This window comes from Marmota marmota, unplaced genomic scaffold, assembly GCF_001458135.2.
Source record: "Marmota marmota marmota unplaced genomic scaffold, marMar, whole genome shotgun sequence".
Classification (NCBI taxonomy): domain Eukaryota; kingdom Metazoa; phylum Chordata; class Mammalia; order Rodentia; family Sciuridae; genus Marmota; species Marmota marmota.
In genome coordinates this window covers 32,906,286-32,923,470 of record NW_026000211.1, presented here as the reverse complement: position 1 = coordinate 32,923,470, position 17,185 = coordinate 32,906,286, and the positions used below count along the sequence as shown (strand labels likewise).

General features: G+C 36.1%; 1 non-coding gene and 1 pseudogene across 1 annotated transcript; both read left to right on the top strand.

Annotated features, from left to right (window-relative positions):
- The first annotated feature begins 254 nt into the window (after positions 1 to 254).
- LOC125612851 lies at positions 255 to 678 on the top strand (annotated as a pseudogene).
- A 15,820-nt stretch (positions 679 to 16,498) lies between these two features.
- On the top strand, positions 16,499 to 16,603 carry LOC125612902. The gene has a single exon (XR_007343389.1). It is a non-coding gene; the product is annotated as a U6 spliceosomal RNA (small nuclear RNA).
- The last annotated feature ends 582 nt before the right edge of the window (positions 16,604 to 17,185 follow it).

Genomic DNA, 17,185 nt, shown 5'->3' with positions numbered 1-17,185 from the left:
AGAGGCTGAGAAATTTGCTAATCTATTGTATTTGAAGTTACAAGTAGCACAGAGTAAGATTATCATTCTTGCTCTCTCACTCTCTCTGTTTCTGGCTGCCATGAGGTAAGTAGCTTTCCTCCATGAGTCCTCTCCACCATAATTTTGTTTTACCACAAGCCCAAAACAACATAATCAAATGACTATAAGCTGAAACCTTATCCAAAGAGAAGAAGAAGTAAAAAATGCTGTTAAGAAGGCCCAAAAAGGTCTGTATGGTTCTGGACGAAGAGACGATCAGATCAAAGACGGCTGTGAGTTAGCTCTGTGTATTCAAAGCACATGTGAAAGTTGTGCTCTTGGGGATGCAGAACCAGCTTGTGGTTCTGCCAGTTCTCTGCAGAAGAGCACGGAAATAATGAAGGCCATGTAGAGTGAAAATCCCAGTAATCCAGTATGCGAACTGTTTTAAGAAATGATGAAGACTGGGATCATTAGGGAGCACTTTGAAAGCAAGGATGATCGGGAAGAAATGAAAAAGTTGAAATGGAAATTGGCCAAATTTTACTTGAAATTAGAGCAGGGGCCTTGGACAAAGAACCGAATAAAATAACCAATGACTTTCCTGAGCTCCATCCTCTAGGAGTAAAGGCTGCCTCAGAAGATGAAGAGGAGGAAGAGGCCCTGGAAGCCATGTAGTCCCAGCTACCACACTCCATAGTTAGCATTGCCCAGCTGGGCCCTAAGACTCTCCCCATGGTCCACCACATGTATGTCTTGTACTACCTCTTTGTTGTGTGGCATTACATTTTGCAGAAGGTTCTGTGTTAATATCTCTTCACTTTTTCCAAGATTTGGGAATCTCAAAGAGATTGTTCTTATGAAAAGATATATCATTCAGGAATATAAACAGCAGAAGTATCCTATCAGGGAGACGGTGAAGAAATCTCTTTTCTTGTCAAGCAATCCTGAGAATAAGAGTTAATTGCCTGAATGTTGAGGACTCTGTGTGTGTGTGTGTGTGTGTGTGTTTGTGGATGTGTGTAAAACACTACATAAATGAATTTTAATAAAATTCTGCTTTACCAAAAAGTTTATTATACCTTAGGAAAGATCTTTACATCTTTTATTTCTATTCATCCCTACACTTTGGTGTCACTCCATTCCAAGTCCATGAGATTTCTATAAGTATTGAGTAACATTTGTTTCCTATAGGATAGCACAGCAATTTTGAATATCCATATTTTAGCTGAAATCTCTGATTTTTGACTAACTGCTCACAGAGAAAAGTCATGGATGTATAATATGCTTGGGTTCAGATTTTCATTCAGTACACTTCAGTAGGCATCATGCATGAGTGGGTAAGTCATCAAGACTCACAGGAAGGTTTTGAGAGGTTTTGCATGACTTTGAAATTACTATCTCAAGGGAAAACAAGTAATGCTCCATGGAACTGACCATTCTGGGCAAGAGTATTCTATTATTTTCATGAGGTTTTGGTGCCCATAGAGAGTCCCTTTCTTAACCTCTTCTAACCTAGAACAGTATGGCTTCCCAGGAGTTATGTTTGTTTTGTTTTATCAATTTCTCTCAGGATTAACTCAATACAATTACTGCCTTTGATCACCATGTTTTTATGTTGCTTAAATTGAAATTTATAATTCACTTGTGGGTTATATTTCCAATCCCAGAGCAGAGAAGAACAATGGTTTCAAATTGGAAAGTCATAACTTGTACAGTACGTATGGCCTTGGGCAGATTATTTAGCCTTTCGTAGCCTATGGGGGAAAAATAGTCATAGCTATTCCTACAGAATTATTGTTTAGAGAAAAAAAAAACAAAAGTAAGGCCCTTGAACATGATAGGCATTCTGCAAATGGCATAGATTACTATTGCCCCTGTAGACTGGCGATTCTGATACAGCATTTACTTAACCTATAGATCTGGGCTGCTCTGTTGTCAGCAGAATTATTAACAACAGAGTCTTTCCCCATAGGTGTGGGCAGTGAGTGCAGCCTTTGATGCAATTTGACTCTTCCACATTACAGATACGATGTGATTTTCTGCAGGAAATTCAGGTTGCAGGTACTAAGAGAAAGGAGGATGTATGCGAGCGCTCAGAAAGAGCCTTGAGGACTCTCTGACAGAGTCCTCCATAAAATCCCACTTGGAAAACTCCCCAGTGACCCAGATCTTTTTGCTTTGATGGTTGTTGCTATTGTCCCCAACCCGCCAGGAGGGTTGTGAGTTCACAGCCAGTTCACTGTGGCAGAAATGCTGAGTATGTCCTTGAGTAACAACCTCACCTGTTTTTCACGAATCACACTAACTCCCAATTCCACTGAGGTGATATGGATGCTCGTTAGAGCATCTCAGCAGCATACAGAAAAAAAAATGAAATCAACTTGAAAGATAATTTATGAGCAACCTCTTTCAGTTTGAAAATCTGCCAGCAAGCTTAGCAGAAGCCACTCAGGTTTTTTATGGATTTTTTGTTAGTGTTGTTTGTCATTTTGGTACGATAACCACCTGGAGTCATTAACACTCCTATTTCTAGCAGAGGATCTCAAACATCTGCTGCTGCAGCCAAAATGTCCCTCAACAGAATTAAACTTTATGTCCCTGAAATGGGAATTTCATATCCCATTGTTGGAATTACTCACATGCATATAGTCTGCATTCTGCTGATTCTCGATTGTAGCTCTGCTTTCCTGAAGCAATTGGTACCACTCTGCTCATTCTTACAACTGTGCTGTTAGTTTTTAAGTATTCTCATATGTGTCTTATCTTTCCTGCTGGATTTCAGGCTCACTGAGGGCAAGTAGCAAGCTCTTACAATTTTATGACTCATCCTGAATCTAGCAGGGTGGGGCTCAGGAAATGCTTACTGACTGCATTTTGCATGCAGCTCTATAGACATAATAATACCACAAAGCTAACAGATTTGAGGGTATGGAAGGATGGGGGAGAGGAAACTAAAATAAATCACTTTGTCTATTTCTTTCACTGAAATCATTTTATGTAATCATAAAGGTGAAGATTCCCAAATTATCCTGACAACTTGAAATAGTCATATTTACCATAAAAGGTGAAAATTCTGTGTTTGTATATGTTGGGTAATTTTATTCTTTCACTCTACACATAGTTTATGAAACTAAATTTGTTAGATTGGATTTTCCCTGAAAGTGGTTTATCCTGGAAATCCTTTTCTCCTAAGCACAACTCTGGGTATTAAATAGCCACTGCAGCTCATCAGTCTCGTCCTCGGTAAATTATCCTGAGAGATCACCATATTGAGGCTCAAAGGTTTTAAAGATATTAACATTCTAGTATGATGCTATTTTTTTTTTACTGGAAAGAAGCTGATGTAATTTGACCTTAAAATATGAAAATGTGATCTTCCATTTAGACCACACAGAGGCTCTGAATCTCATGGACCACATTTCCTGTAAATACCCTGTGTGTGTTCTACAGGATGTAGTTTTCACGGTCCCTAAGTGAAACTTGAACCATGCATGCTCAGAAACGTTGTTTTGCTTTCAAGAATTTTGTGATGTCTTTAAAATAATTTACAAGTATAAACTACTGTTTGAATATAATTTACCATTCAAGTGGCAGGCATTTTGTTCTTTTGGTGGCAGGTGGAATGAGAGGTATTTTGACTAAAGAATAAACATTTTCATCTTGTTTAGCTACATATTATTATTTTAAAAGGTGAATAGTATACTTGTGCATTTATTAGACAAAGAGATGTATAAAATTACACTTGCAGTCTATGTAAAGTCCACATACAGCTCTGTGGGTTCTTTGGCAGGCTGGAGTTACTGTCCTGGTCTGGACATAGACTTTGTCCAGACTCATCACAGGCAATTTCTAAATGGAGGCCAGATGAAAGAGGGGAAACCAAAATGTACTGTCTTTCGTAATGTAAGGCATATAAGTGACCAGGATATCAAGTTGAGGACAGTGCTGCCCAAAGCCTCTTCTTAGATCTTCCAAAATAGCTCTCCTTGCATCTTGTTGAGCTCAGGAAAAATCCAAATTAATACAGAGAAGGAAAAGTCTGTCTAATATCAGGTCATTAGAAATGGAAGATGGAGATATACAACATTCCTTTCCTGCAGGCTCAAGATTCTGGACAATGTTTGTCTGTGTTCAGGGAAGCAGAAAATAAACGAGAAAAAGAAATTTTAGTGAACATGGCCTTTTTTGAACTTATTTACCTCGTGCTCAGGGTCAGGAAATAAATGTGTGTGTGTGTGTGTGTGTGCGCGCGCTCCCATCTGTATGTGTGAGGTATATATGTGATGCTATGTGTGTGATTATGGGCAGTATGCATATGTGTATGTGTGTGGAGAGGCCTAGGTGTGTGGCATCTAGTTTTGTGGCATGTGTGAACATACATGTATGTGTGTGTATGATATGTGTGGAATATGTATAAGAGTGGATATTGGTATGTGTGTGTGCTTGATGTTTATATGTTTATGTGTGGGGTATATGAGCAGATGTGGTATATGTGTGAGGCACATATGTGTTTTAAATAGTTACATGTATGTATTTGGGGGTGTGTTGTATGCAATTTTATGTGTAGTCTTTTTTGTGTGTGATTTTTGTGTCATATGTATGTGTGTGGAGACTTACTGGTAAATATGTTTTCAATGAAAGAACAGTGCCTTCAACATTTATCCCCTTCAATCCATACTCTTTCTTCTGGAGTTATCTTTCTAAAAGCTCTTTTTGAGCTCAGTTTATCCTTTCTAAAAAAAACAGAAAGAAAACACCCCAAAGCCTGCAGAAGACAACTGATGGCTCTTCTCCACCTGCACTTCACTTTTATCCAGTGGGAATTAGTTGTCTAGCCCTTGCCACTGCTCCTGACTTTCATATGCAATTTCCAGGGAGATGAGTTGGGTGGGAGTTAGGAGAATGCAGAAACACAGGCCTAGAAGCCAGGTCACTTGGGTCATCTCTGCTATGTATTAGATGCTTAACTTTGGACCAGGTACTTGATTTCTCTGAGCCTGACTTTCCCCATTCATACAGTGGGAATGATAACTATGCCTCTCCTCATTAGGGAATTAGGATGTCATGGTAAGGGTGTAACAAGTTCATATATGGAAATCAGTTATAATAGTGCCAGGCACCCTGTGACTGGGACTTACCTATTACTTTCATCACCTCTGGGAACCATGCCTTGGTCCCTCTGTATATGACTGTTCCCCTGGAATGCTATTCTTCCCCTTACACACACTAAAATCCTTCTTGGTCCAGCTTAACTGTCATCATTGAAGCCAACTCTCATAATTAAACTCAGGAAGCTTTATAGGTTAGAGGTTTAGGGCTTGGACAAGGAATCAGGTAGGTAGGGTCCAATGCAAAGCTCTGCCCTTTCAAGGTCTTTTTCAAGTGTAGCTTTGCTATCAGTGAACTGGAGACTGTGAGCTGATGTATGGGAATTATGCTGTGGAGTGTCTCCTCTCTCTTCCGCTGTGGATTCCTGTGTTTTCTTTCTTTGCTGCATTTTTCTGAGTTGTGTCACCTTTACCTTGGTGCCATCTAGACTGCATCATTTCCTCTCCCTCCATCGCCTAGCACAGTGTTATGTTCAGAATATGCCCTCGAAACACATTTGTGGAGTAAACAAACAGTGAAAGAGAAATCAGAAAGAAAATGTGGGCTTCCAGGGTCAGTCTAAAAGCCATTACTGTAAAAATATACAATGATATTGATAAACATTCAAAGAGCTGCCTTTAAAAGTTTTCATAGTTCAAAGATACCCTGAAATCTTTGGAAGGCAAAAAAAGACTTTTAAGAACCTACTTTAATTTGTTTTCATCCCCTATTTCTTTTGTTGTCATGTGGTGAGGAAGGCTGATTCTCAGGGTCATTGCAAATTGATTTTGTGCTGTGCACTTAAAAGAACTGAAGTAGGTTCTTAGAGTTGTGTTCACTATTATTGCTCCTAAGGATTCTCATTCTGATCATTGATTTATTTTTTTTTCTTTTGGTAATAGCTTTTTGAACTACTGAAAAAAAAACTCCTATTTTAGCAAAAATATTAGACTTGTGTATAATTGGTGTAGGATTTTACTTTGGTTTTGTAAAATATATGTGTAGAAATACCATAATTCTGGTAGTTATGTTTTCAAATGCCATAAGGTCTTTAGATAATTCATTGTATAAATTTTTATAATTGGTTGGGGGCAGTCAAAATGTAGAAGGTGAGAAGGAATATGTGTGAAGTATATTTTCTCATTTGTATACCTTAAAGAAGGTTTTTAAAAATTGATACTCCTTTCTTAATTTTTCTCATTGTACTGAGAAGCGCTTTCATATTGCCTAACAGTTTATAGCAGAATCCAACAATCGCTTTTGTAAATATCACAACTGGCACATAAATTCCAAAGGAACCCAATCTTCAGCAGCCTGAATTGGTCACTGGGAGATTGATTTTATGAATTGGTATTCAAAGTGTTTCTTGTCTTGATAAAACAAAGTCTTTCCCACTACCTGAATAAGGCTCTACAGTCCACCATTTTCTCAGATTCTTCAGCTGTTTTCTCAGATAATATTCTGCTGGGATGCTGTGTCTAATCATCCTACAAAAGAGTAATAAATAGACTGCTTGCCCTTTGCTGTGGTTTTAGTCAGCACCTTGGAGAGTGGAAGTTAAACCATAAAAAAGGAAGTGATGGAAAATAAAAAAGGGAAATTTCACAAGGTGATACAAAAAATCATTCCAATTATAAGTGGGAGATGTATACAACCACTCCATTGATGGAATGACTTTCCTTACTGTGTGAAAATTAAAGAATCTCTGGACCCAAACCCCTTTAATACCCCTAAACAAGACTTCTGCCACAGCAGGAAGTCAATTATCTCCATGGCAACCCAAACAAATAGTGAATATTGCCTTAGCAGACAAGATGGATGAAAGGTGCATCTGAAATTAATTTATGTCTTGGGATCAGACACTTGAGATGAGAGAACCGGTCCATAAAGTACCCAGGAGAAGCCATTAAAGGAGAAACAAAATAAGTCCCTTGTTGAATTCCCCAGAGAGCAGTGGTTGAAACCTATAAATCCTGTTTGCCTCTTCCTTTAAGGGTGAAAGTTGTCAATATGTCCCCATTTACATGGCCACTTTGATGATGGCCCCCTGTAAATCTCAAGCCTGCCAAAGTATGTTTATTAAGAAGTGCCTTTAAGAGTGATCTCTTAATCCATCCTCTTGTACAGTCGGAGACTTTCTTTTTATTATTATGTACATCAATTTTAAGATACAGAGATGCCCCCAAAGACTAAAGTTCAGAAGATTTCCAGTCTATAAAAATCTTGCATTGAGAAGAAGAAAAAAAATAAACCAGGAAGAAAGGAAAAAAACAATAACTCATTCACACGCAGAATAACACACAGAACCCTCAGAAGCAACTGTGGAGCTGTAAATTTTTCATTAAGTATAGAAATTAAAAACACTAATTAAACCAGTGTTTGGAAAATAACTCCAAATATTAAAAGGAACTTTTCAGTGGGAATAAAAACGGCTTTGCTTTTTTTTTCTTTCTTTTTTTTTTTTTTTGTGCCTGGAGATGTGGCTTTTGAAGTTGGGAGATTCTGATAGGGAGTCTGCTATGTGGAAGAGCTTGTTTCCTACCCTAAATAGGAAGTCAGTGGGACCTGAAAGCTATGCAGGGTTCAGACCCTGCCCTTGTTAGGGCAGACTGGAATCTCAATTAATGCTTTCCCTGACTCAAGCTTCCTGTCAGCAGCAGGTTCTACCTCATCCTTCCCTGGCCCCTTTTTCAAGATTACAGTTATTTCTTTCTTCCTGGGATCTCTCACTCATTTCCCTTTCTTCTTATTAACCTTGCTCTTGTACAACTGGATGGTTATAATAGCCCCCTAATTTAGTTGGCTGTCTTCTTACCCTCCTCAGTCCCATCTTTCCTGTACATTAGTTGGATCCATTTTCCCAGAAGATCATTTTAATTTTTCACCCTTTCACTCAAAAAACATAATGATTTCCCGTTGCTTGTAGAAGAAAACCCAAATTACTCTGTGTGGTATTTATGGTTCTCCACTAGTTGACCTTATCTGCACTCTAATATATCTTTCCACCAATTGTTCCCATGAATCCATTATTCTAATTGTTATCACTTACCACAAATGCCTCTACTTTCCTGTGTGTCCTTTACTCCTCAAATTCTTATTGCTTATCTGGAAGAACTTCCTCATGGCTTTTAACTGTTCCTCCCCAACACAAAGAGTTTCTAGTGATATTTTTTACATCTTTTTAAAATTCAACTCAAATTTACCTCCATGAATAGTTACTAACCATCCCGCCCTCAAAATATCCCTTGCGTCTGAATTCCAGTAGCACTTAATATCTGTAGTAGGCAGAGTAACCTACAAAGATATCTATGCCCTAAATCCTGGAAACTGTGATTGCTATGATACAGGGTAATGGGGAATTTGCAGGACTAATTAAGGCTATAAGTTTTAAAATAAAGAGGTTATCCTGGATTATCTACCCATTATATACTCAATCACTTGAGTGCTTAAGCCAGAGAACTTTTTCAGGCTGCAGTCAGAGACGTGGTAGAAGAGGAGGCAGGAGGGAAACAGCAAAAGGAAAAGTTAAGAGAGATTCTAAGTGTGAGAAGGATCTTGCAATGTTGGTGGTTTGCAAAGCAGCGATCCACAGGTAGGCCTCTAGGAGTTAAGGTTGGCCCCCTGCCAACTGCCAGCAAAAGAATGAGTCCTCAGTCCTTCAACTGCAAGGAATTTAATTTTATCAACAAAGTGGATGAACTTGGAAGTGAATTCTTCCCAGACCCTCTGCTAACAGCTTAACCTTGATTTTGCCTTTGTGAATCCTGAAACAGAAAACCAGCCAAGTCCAACTAAACTTCTGACCTATAGTACTGTGAGACATTACATTTGTATTGCTTTAAATCACTAAAGTTCTCACTATAGAAAGCTGACACAATACTCTTACTGTACATTTCACCAAATTTGATATTCAAGAGACTTGCATTTAGAATGTGACTCTTTGAGCCTGCATTCTACTTCAATATCTACAAACTGCATGACCTTGGGAAATAACTTAAACTTTTTATGTTACAGTTTCCTTATCTTGAATAATAAAACCATTACTCATGATAACTCATGATTCTAATGAATGTTAAGTTAGATGTTACATATAAAGGTATGATATGTAACAGCTGACATGTACTAGCTTTCAGTAATGCTTTGCCTTATGGTTGTTTATATTTATAATGTATCTATACAACTAGTTTCTATGATCCTGAGATATGAAGTGGTGGTTAAACATGGCTCTGAATTTTTCACAGCTCTTCCCATGTAGAAATGAAGCTTTTCCCCCTATTACTTGCATCTGGGTTTGCCTTTGAGTTTCATTGATCAATAGAACATGATACGTTGCATGCTGTGGAAGTTTCAAAGGGACTTGTAGATTTGCTTGTGCTTCTTTGGAATGCTTCTGCCATCATGTGAAGAAGCCCAGGATGAAAGACAAAGTGGTGTCAGGTCTGGTCATCTCTGTCATTTTAGATATTCCACCACAGGCCCTGGAAGTGTGATGGTCTCAGACCATTAAAATATCCATCACCAGTCAAGTTACCAAATCCAGGTGAGATAAGCAGAACTGCCTAGTCAGCTCACAAAATCTTGAGATACAATAAATTGTTGACTTTTAACCTGATTTGTTCCATTTATATTTTACTTTATTTTTATAGCAATGCATTGCTGATATCTGAGACTATCTTACATTTTCTTTTGTCCTTTTCCATTGCATCATACTCAGAACATAGTCCAGGACCTTCTGCATTATAAACATGCAAATATTTTTAATATAATTATTACTCTTTGGTTTTTTTATACCTTGATCTGATTATAAAGAAGCCCAAACACATATTTATAGACTAATTTCATAATATGGATAAGCATATGTATTCTTCTAAAATTGTGTAGTTGGGATGGATAAGACATAATTGGAAAGATGTTGCTGACTAAAATAACTGGAAAAATGCTTGTGTAATATATCTTTGACTCATTAACGCTGATTTTGTGCAAGTCACCTAGCTTCTTGGTTAGCTCATTTGTAATGCAAAAGGTTTGTATCAAAGGAGTTCTCTGGTCTCTTCCAAATTTCCCCATAGTCTACCATGAAGTTTTCCCTAAAGGCCTGACATAAATAGCTGTGGCCAAGGGGCAAGAGCTACTTAGTTCATCCCAAGTTTAAAACTGTTGTTAGGAAGGAAAAGGCTGTTGTTTTGTGGGTAGAAGACATGACCCAATGGTCACTGTCTTAAGAGATTCTGTTTCATGATATGTTTTGTCATTTGTTGGGAAGGATATTAATTGGTGATCTTTGTCTAGCTCCCTGTGTCCATATCATAAAATACATCACAATTGGCAGATGGCTGGCAGCTTTGGCAGGGACAAGAGAATGCGAAATCATTTTAAGAAAGAGCAGGCCTCTTTGACCTTGCCTAATGGCAGTTTCTTTCACAGTTATGTTGCAACGACCACAAGTTGCAGCAATGTTAGAAGATGCTGAAGATATTTCCAATAATGGGAGGTAAAAAGATAATTTTCTTAACCTAATCTAAATAATGTCTAGTGCATCTTAGGAAACAGTTCATGAATACAAATTATTTTTTGTTAAATCTTTATTGTTCTCTCCTAGTAATGCATGCTGCTGATCACAATAGAAAGAAACTGATCTCTCCCTTTAGAAAAAGTATCCCAGTATCCACTAATGAAGTGTCAATAGTTGTTGGATTACACTGATGTCAATATCAGTGTTCCATTTGCTTTCAGGTCTGAGGACATAGGAAACTGCTGCCTCTGTCTTTCTGTTCTCTACTCCATTCCTGTTTACTGTGGTTGATTTCTCTGGTCTCCATTCCATCACCATGCATGTGAACCTGTATCCTTCCTCCTTCCATTCATACCCTTCTTGCTGATGGAAGCCTACTCACCTGCAGTCTGATAGCAACTGACTTCTCATCTCTGAGCCTAGTTCAAGCTTTTAGAATTTACACTTTATCCAGAGACTGAAAGGTAAAGAGAAAACTTCTTTCAACTTCTTTCAAGGTATCTGTAGCCTTAGAAAAAAAGTAATTTGTATCTCAAAATTCTTTAGCTTCCCTCATGTATAGGAAAGATACTTCCATAGATCAGTGGGATAGAAATATTTTCATTATCATTCAAGGAGTCTGGAAGCTTCTTGTATCTTTAATAATAAATGATGTTACAGACAGTCATGGGCCTTGCACATTGCATATAACTTTTGTCGAGTGTACTTTATATAGCAATCTTATAAATCATTGACAAATATTTTAGAAGTTTTTTAAAAAGCAGAATGATAAAAAAATGGTCACCAAGCCATCTGCAAAATGTATAAAAAGTATAATACCTTTAGGAAAATCTTGGCAGTCAAAAAATAAAAAAAAAGAAAGAAAGAAAAAATTGGACTGCCATTTCCTACAAATTAGTATATGTTGAGAGACATGGAAAAGCATACCAGATTCACCTAGCTTTAAAGATACAAATGCTAGAAAATACATTTCAATATTTTTCAATACTTTATCCACTTATTTGTTTCTTATTAGAATTTTATAGTTATACAGAGTAGTTCATTCAACATTCTCATGCACGTTTGGAATTTGATTTGAGTTCACAATTCCCCGCTTTTCCCACTGGTTCTCTCTCCCCTCCCTTGTCCTCCTTCTTTTACTAGATTTCTTTTTGCTTGTCTGTTTATTTACATTTGATTGGCTATTTATTTTTATTTATACATAAAGGTGAAATTCCCGGTGATATATTTATGTATGCACATAACATGATTTTTAAAGAATTTATTCCACATCTCTTCCCCTTACCCATCCCTCCACTCTGCCTCTTGATTATTTGCTTCTACATTACTTGCCTTTATCTTTACAGGATTCTATTCTCCCCCCCCCCCGTCCTTTATTTTACTCTAGCTTCTGCATATGAGAGAAAACATTTGAGCTCTCTAAGTTTGGCTTATTCTCCTTAGGATGATATTATCCATTTCTATCCATCTACCAGCAAATTCCATAATTCCATTCTTCTCTGTGACCGAGTAGAGCTTCATTGTGTATATATACCACATTTTTTTAATCCATTCATCTATTGATGGGCCCCTGGGTTGATTCCATAATTTAACTGTTTTGCAAATACTTCTAACTACAGTGGAGTTCAGAAGCCAGAATTACCTTCCTTCATTAAATGACTGGAAAACTAGACAAAGCACATGAACAGTGATGTGTAGCCATGGGAAAATGGTAGAACATGTTATTCTTGAGAGTAGAAGCTCAAATGAGGGGAGCTCCTGATTGCACAGTTAATGCCTAAAGATGGTTTTCAGCCTTCAGAGAAAAGATCCTGGCAATCTCACTAACCTAAAGAAATTTAGGAAGGGTAGGATCAGGGCTAGGACTAGTGAGGGGACAGAACCACTTTAATTCTCTAGCGCAAAATTTAAGGGGATGTCAACAAATTCAGATATGAAGATAAATAATATTTGATGTAGTCTTTCAAAAAAAATCAGAATAAATATAATGTAATCTAATTCTGCCCTTGTACAAACATGTCTTTTTTATCTTACCCTAATCATGGTCCTGTCTGAAATTTTTAGTTTGGATGAAGTCCAATTTATCTATTTTTTTTTTTTTCTATTTTGTGACTCCTGTTCAAGGAATCTTTGCCTATATCAAGTTTTCTATATTTTCTTCTAGGAATTTTATTATTTTTGCTTTTCAACTTGGGAATGATTGATAGCAAATGAACTTTTTGTATGGCATGAAGGAATGTCAAGATTCATCTTTGTTTCCATATTGAATATCTAGTGGTTTCAGAACCATTCAATGAAATCAATGTGTTTCTTCATTAGATTATGTTGGAACTAGGTTAAAAATTCACTTGATTGTATGTGTTTAAAGGTACTTTGGACTCTATTTTGTGTATCAGGATCATTTTTCTATCACTAACCATTATCACATTGTCTCGATTACTATTACTTTGGGGTAAGTCTTGAAATCAGATGGTGTAATTATTCTAATTTCTTTTTCTAGGTAAAAATTATTTTGGCTACTCTAGATTATTTAATTTGCTTCTTTGTTTAAGTCCTTTAATTTGAATCTCAAATTTAGAAGGAACTTATTAATTTCTACAGCCTGTGAATTTGACAAGCATCACTTGAATCTATAGGTCAAATTTGGACAGAATGGACATATTAATGTCAAACCATCTAATTTATGAACATTGTGTACTTCCAATTATTTAAACCTTCTTTAATTTCTTTCAGCAATCCTTTGTAATCTTAGTATAGATACCTTACATTTGCAAAGGTCTAAATTAAATTAAATTTAGTCCTAATTTATCATTTGATACTCTTATAAATTGTATTTATTATTTTAAAATTTCACTTTCCAATTTGTTGCTATTATATAGAAATAAAATTATTTTTTGCAAGTTGAGCTTTTATCCATAAGCTAACTAAATTCACTTATTAATTCTATTTTTTTGTAGATTTCTTAAGATTTTAGTGTACAGAAATCATATTGACTGAAAACAGAGATAATTCTACTTCATTTGTCTTTTCAAATATTTATTCTCTCTATTGCTCTATCATCCATACATCTATCCATTTAATCTCTACCTATCTTTCCAATTCTATCTCTCAATTATAATATTTAGAACCTTCTAGTCCACTGTTAATTATTCTTTGATTATTCTCTGCTTCTCAGATTAGATGACATCTCTTTATATAACTTGAATTTCATTAACTTTCTTCTGCCACATCTCATATGCTCTTAACTCCAATTTTTTTTTTTGGGGGGGGGGCGGACCAGGGATTGATCTCAGGAGCACTTGACCACTAAGCCACATTCCCAGCCCTATTTTGTATTTTATTTAGAGACAGGGTCTCACTGAGTTGCTTAGTGCCTCGCCATTGCTGAGGCTGGCATTGAACTCATGATCCTCCTGAACCACTGGAATTATTAGTGTTAGCTCCATTTTACCATCTTATTTCAGCTGTCCTTTACTTTTGGACTGTATTTTTCTTAGCTCTTTTAACATGTTTATAGTAGCTTCTTACAGTCTTTGCTAAATGTGACATCTGGACCATTTTGAGGATGGGTTCTTTTAATAGCTTTTTTACTGAATATGAGTCACATTTTCTTGCTTCTATATAGATTTGATTGTATACCAGTCATTTTGGATAAATACATTGTAGAGATTGTGAAGAATGTTAGTTTTCTTTTAAGCTATTCACAGTTCAATAACTGCTGGATCAACTTGAAACTGTTTCACCTTAGGCTTAGTAGCATTCTTTGTTAGGATAGGTGTTTAGAGAAACCAAGATGTTTTCCAGACCCCTCTGATGTAATGAGACTGAATTTTTGAATTCTGTCTTCCTACAGGTTTTGTTTTCGGCTTTCTTGGGTGGGTCTGGAATAGGATATGGTCCTTACTTCTAAGAAGTAGACTTTCATTTTCTGGAAAATATCTAAGGTGTTAACAGCACTTTAACAAGTAGTGCTTAACAATTAATATCTATTTTCCACATTGAATGTACCAACTGTCTCTAGTAAGCCTTGTACAATATCACTCTGACCATACATAGTGCAGTCCTTGCCCAAAGATCTATGAGGAACCCCCACAAACTTTTAGGGTCTCCTCTCCATGTGACTTCCTCCTTTGAGGTTTTAGCCTACAGATTTCTGCTACTTCATCTTTTCCTCCTTAGTTGAGATGGATAACCATGTGTTTGCTTGAAATCAAGCTCATTGCACTGAGGTCAGGAACTTGCCCCCAGGCAGACAGCATAGTTCTTCTTATCAGAGGTCACTTTCTTGCACTGCTTGTGGTCCAATGTCTTAACACTTTTGCCACATGCATTTGACTCACTATTATGCTTAAGACAGAAGTACTAAGTGCCAGTTACTCCACCAGTGTCAGAAATCATCATCTTTACATAATATTGATAAATAGGCTCTTTTACATTTCTCAGGCATAGTATTTTTTTGAAATAAGTCTGGTAGTGTTATTTATATTTTTAAAATTGAGACATAATAAATGTACATCTTTACAGGGTACAGTATGATAATTTGATACATTCATAAAATGTGTATTAATGAAATCAGGCTAATAAGCACTTTTGTATCCTCAAACATTAATCATTTCTATGATTAATCATTTCTATGATTTTTGTGCTCTTCTAGTTATTTTGAAATATATTATAGACTGTTATGACCAGTAGTTACCCTACTCTGCTATTGAAAGCAGAACTAAATCCTCCTCTCAAATTGTATTTTGTTGCTATTTATCTCACTTCTTTCAGTCCTGCTCTCCTCTGCCTTGCCCAGTCTCTAGTGATCACTATACCACTCCATTCTTTGTTGAGATTGGCTTCTTAGTTTTTGCACATGAATGAAAACATGTAGTGTTTGTCTTTCTGCTTCCAGTTCCATCCATTTGCATTTGCTGAAAAGGACAGAATTTTATATTGCTGGTTGAATAATATTTCATGGTGCATATACATCACATTTTTCTTACCCATTCATTTGCAGATGGATGTCTAGGTTGATTCTATATCTTGGCTAATATGAATAGTATTGCAATAACCTGAGAATGCAGGTATCTCTTTAATAAACTGATTTCCTTTTCTTTGGACATATAACTAGTAGTAGAATTGCTGGATAATATGGTAGATAAATTCCTAGTTTCTTGAGGAATCTCCATACTTTTTCCCATAAATGAGTGTACTAACCACATTCACATCAGCAGTGTGTAAGAGTGACCATCTTTGCCAGTATTTTCTGGTTTTTCTGTTTGATAATATTCATTCTAACTTGAATGAGATGGTATCTCGTTGTGGTTTAGATTTGCATTTGTCTGATAATTAGTGATGTTGATATTAGTGATATTGAGCATTTTTTCATGTACTTGTTGGCATTTGTATGTTTTCTTTTGAGAAAACTTTAACCCATTATTAAATTGTATTCTTTTATTTTTGGTGTTCAGTTCTTTTACTTCCATATATAGTCTTGATATTAATCTTTTGTCAGATGAATAGCTTGCAAGTATTTTACTCCATTCTGTAGGTTTGTCTCTGTGTTTTATCTATGTTTTCTTTAGTGAGCAGTAGTTTCTTGGTTTGCTTTAATACCATTTGTTTATTTTTGTTGCTGCCTATGCCTTTGGAGTCCTATCCCAAAAATCTTTGCCTACACTGATGTCTCCAATGTTTCTCCTACGCTTTCTTGTAGTCATTTCATAGGTTCAGGTTTCACATTTAGGTCTTTGACCCATTTTGAGTTTAGTTTTGTGCATGATGAGAGAAAGGGAACTAGTTTCATTCTTCTGTATAGGTATAGTCAGTTTTAACAGCACCATTTATTAAAGAGACTGTCTTTGTTCCAATATATGTTTTTTATGCCTTTGTCAAAAATCATTTGACTGGTGCTCACTTCATCAGCACTATGCTAAAGTTGGAATGACACGTTGTAGATTAACATGGTCCCTGTGCAAGGATGACATGCATATTCATAAAGTTTTAGAAACTAAATGTGTTCATACAATTACATAATTTTATTATGTAATTGTATGATAATTTTATTCTGATTAAAGAAAAAGGAAAAAATCTCAAAAATCAATTTGCTATATGTATGTGGATTAATTTGTAGGTTTTCTATTCTGTTTCATTGGTTTATGTGTTGATTTTTTTATACTAATACCGTGCTGTTTGATTAGTATAGCTTTATAGTATATTTTGAAGTCAAGTATTGTGATGCCTCAAGCTTTGTTGTTGTATTTGTTTTGTTTTCCACTCAGTATTGGTTTAGCTATTTTTTTAAGTCTTCTGTGGCTCCCTATGCACTTTAGGAATTTTTTCTTCCTATTTCTTTGAAAAAAGTTATTGGTATTTTGATGGGGATCGCATTGTACCTATGGATCACTTTGGGGAGTAGGTCATATTAACAAAATTAATTCTTCTAACCCATGATCTCAAGATATATTTTAATTTTTTCTTTAATTTCATAAATGTTTTGTAATTTTCACTGTAGAAATCGTATCTACTTGGTTAAATTTACTTCCAAGTATTTTATTTTACTTTTGTAGCTATTGTAAATTTTTGGGATTACTTTCT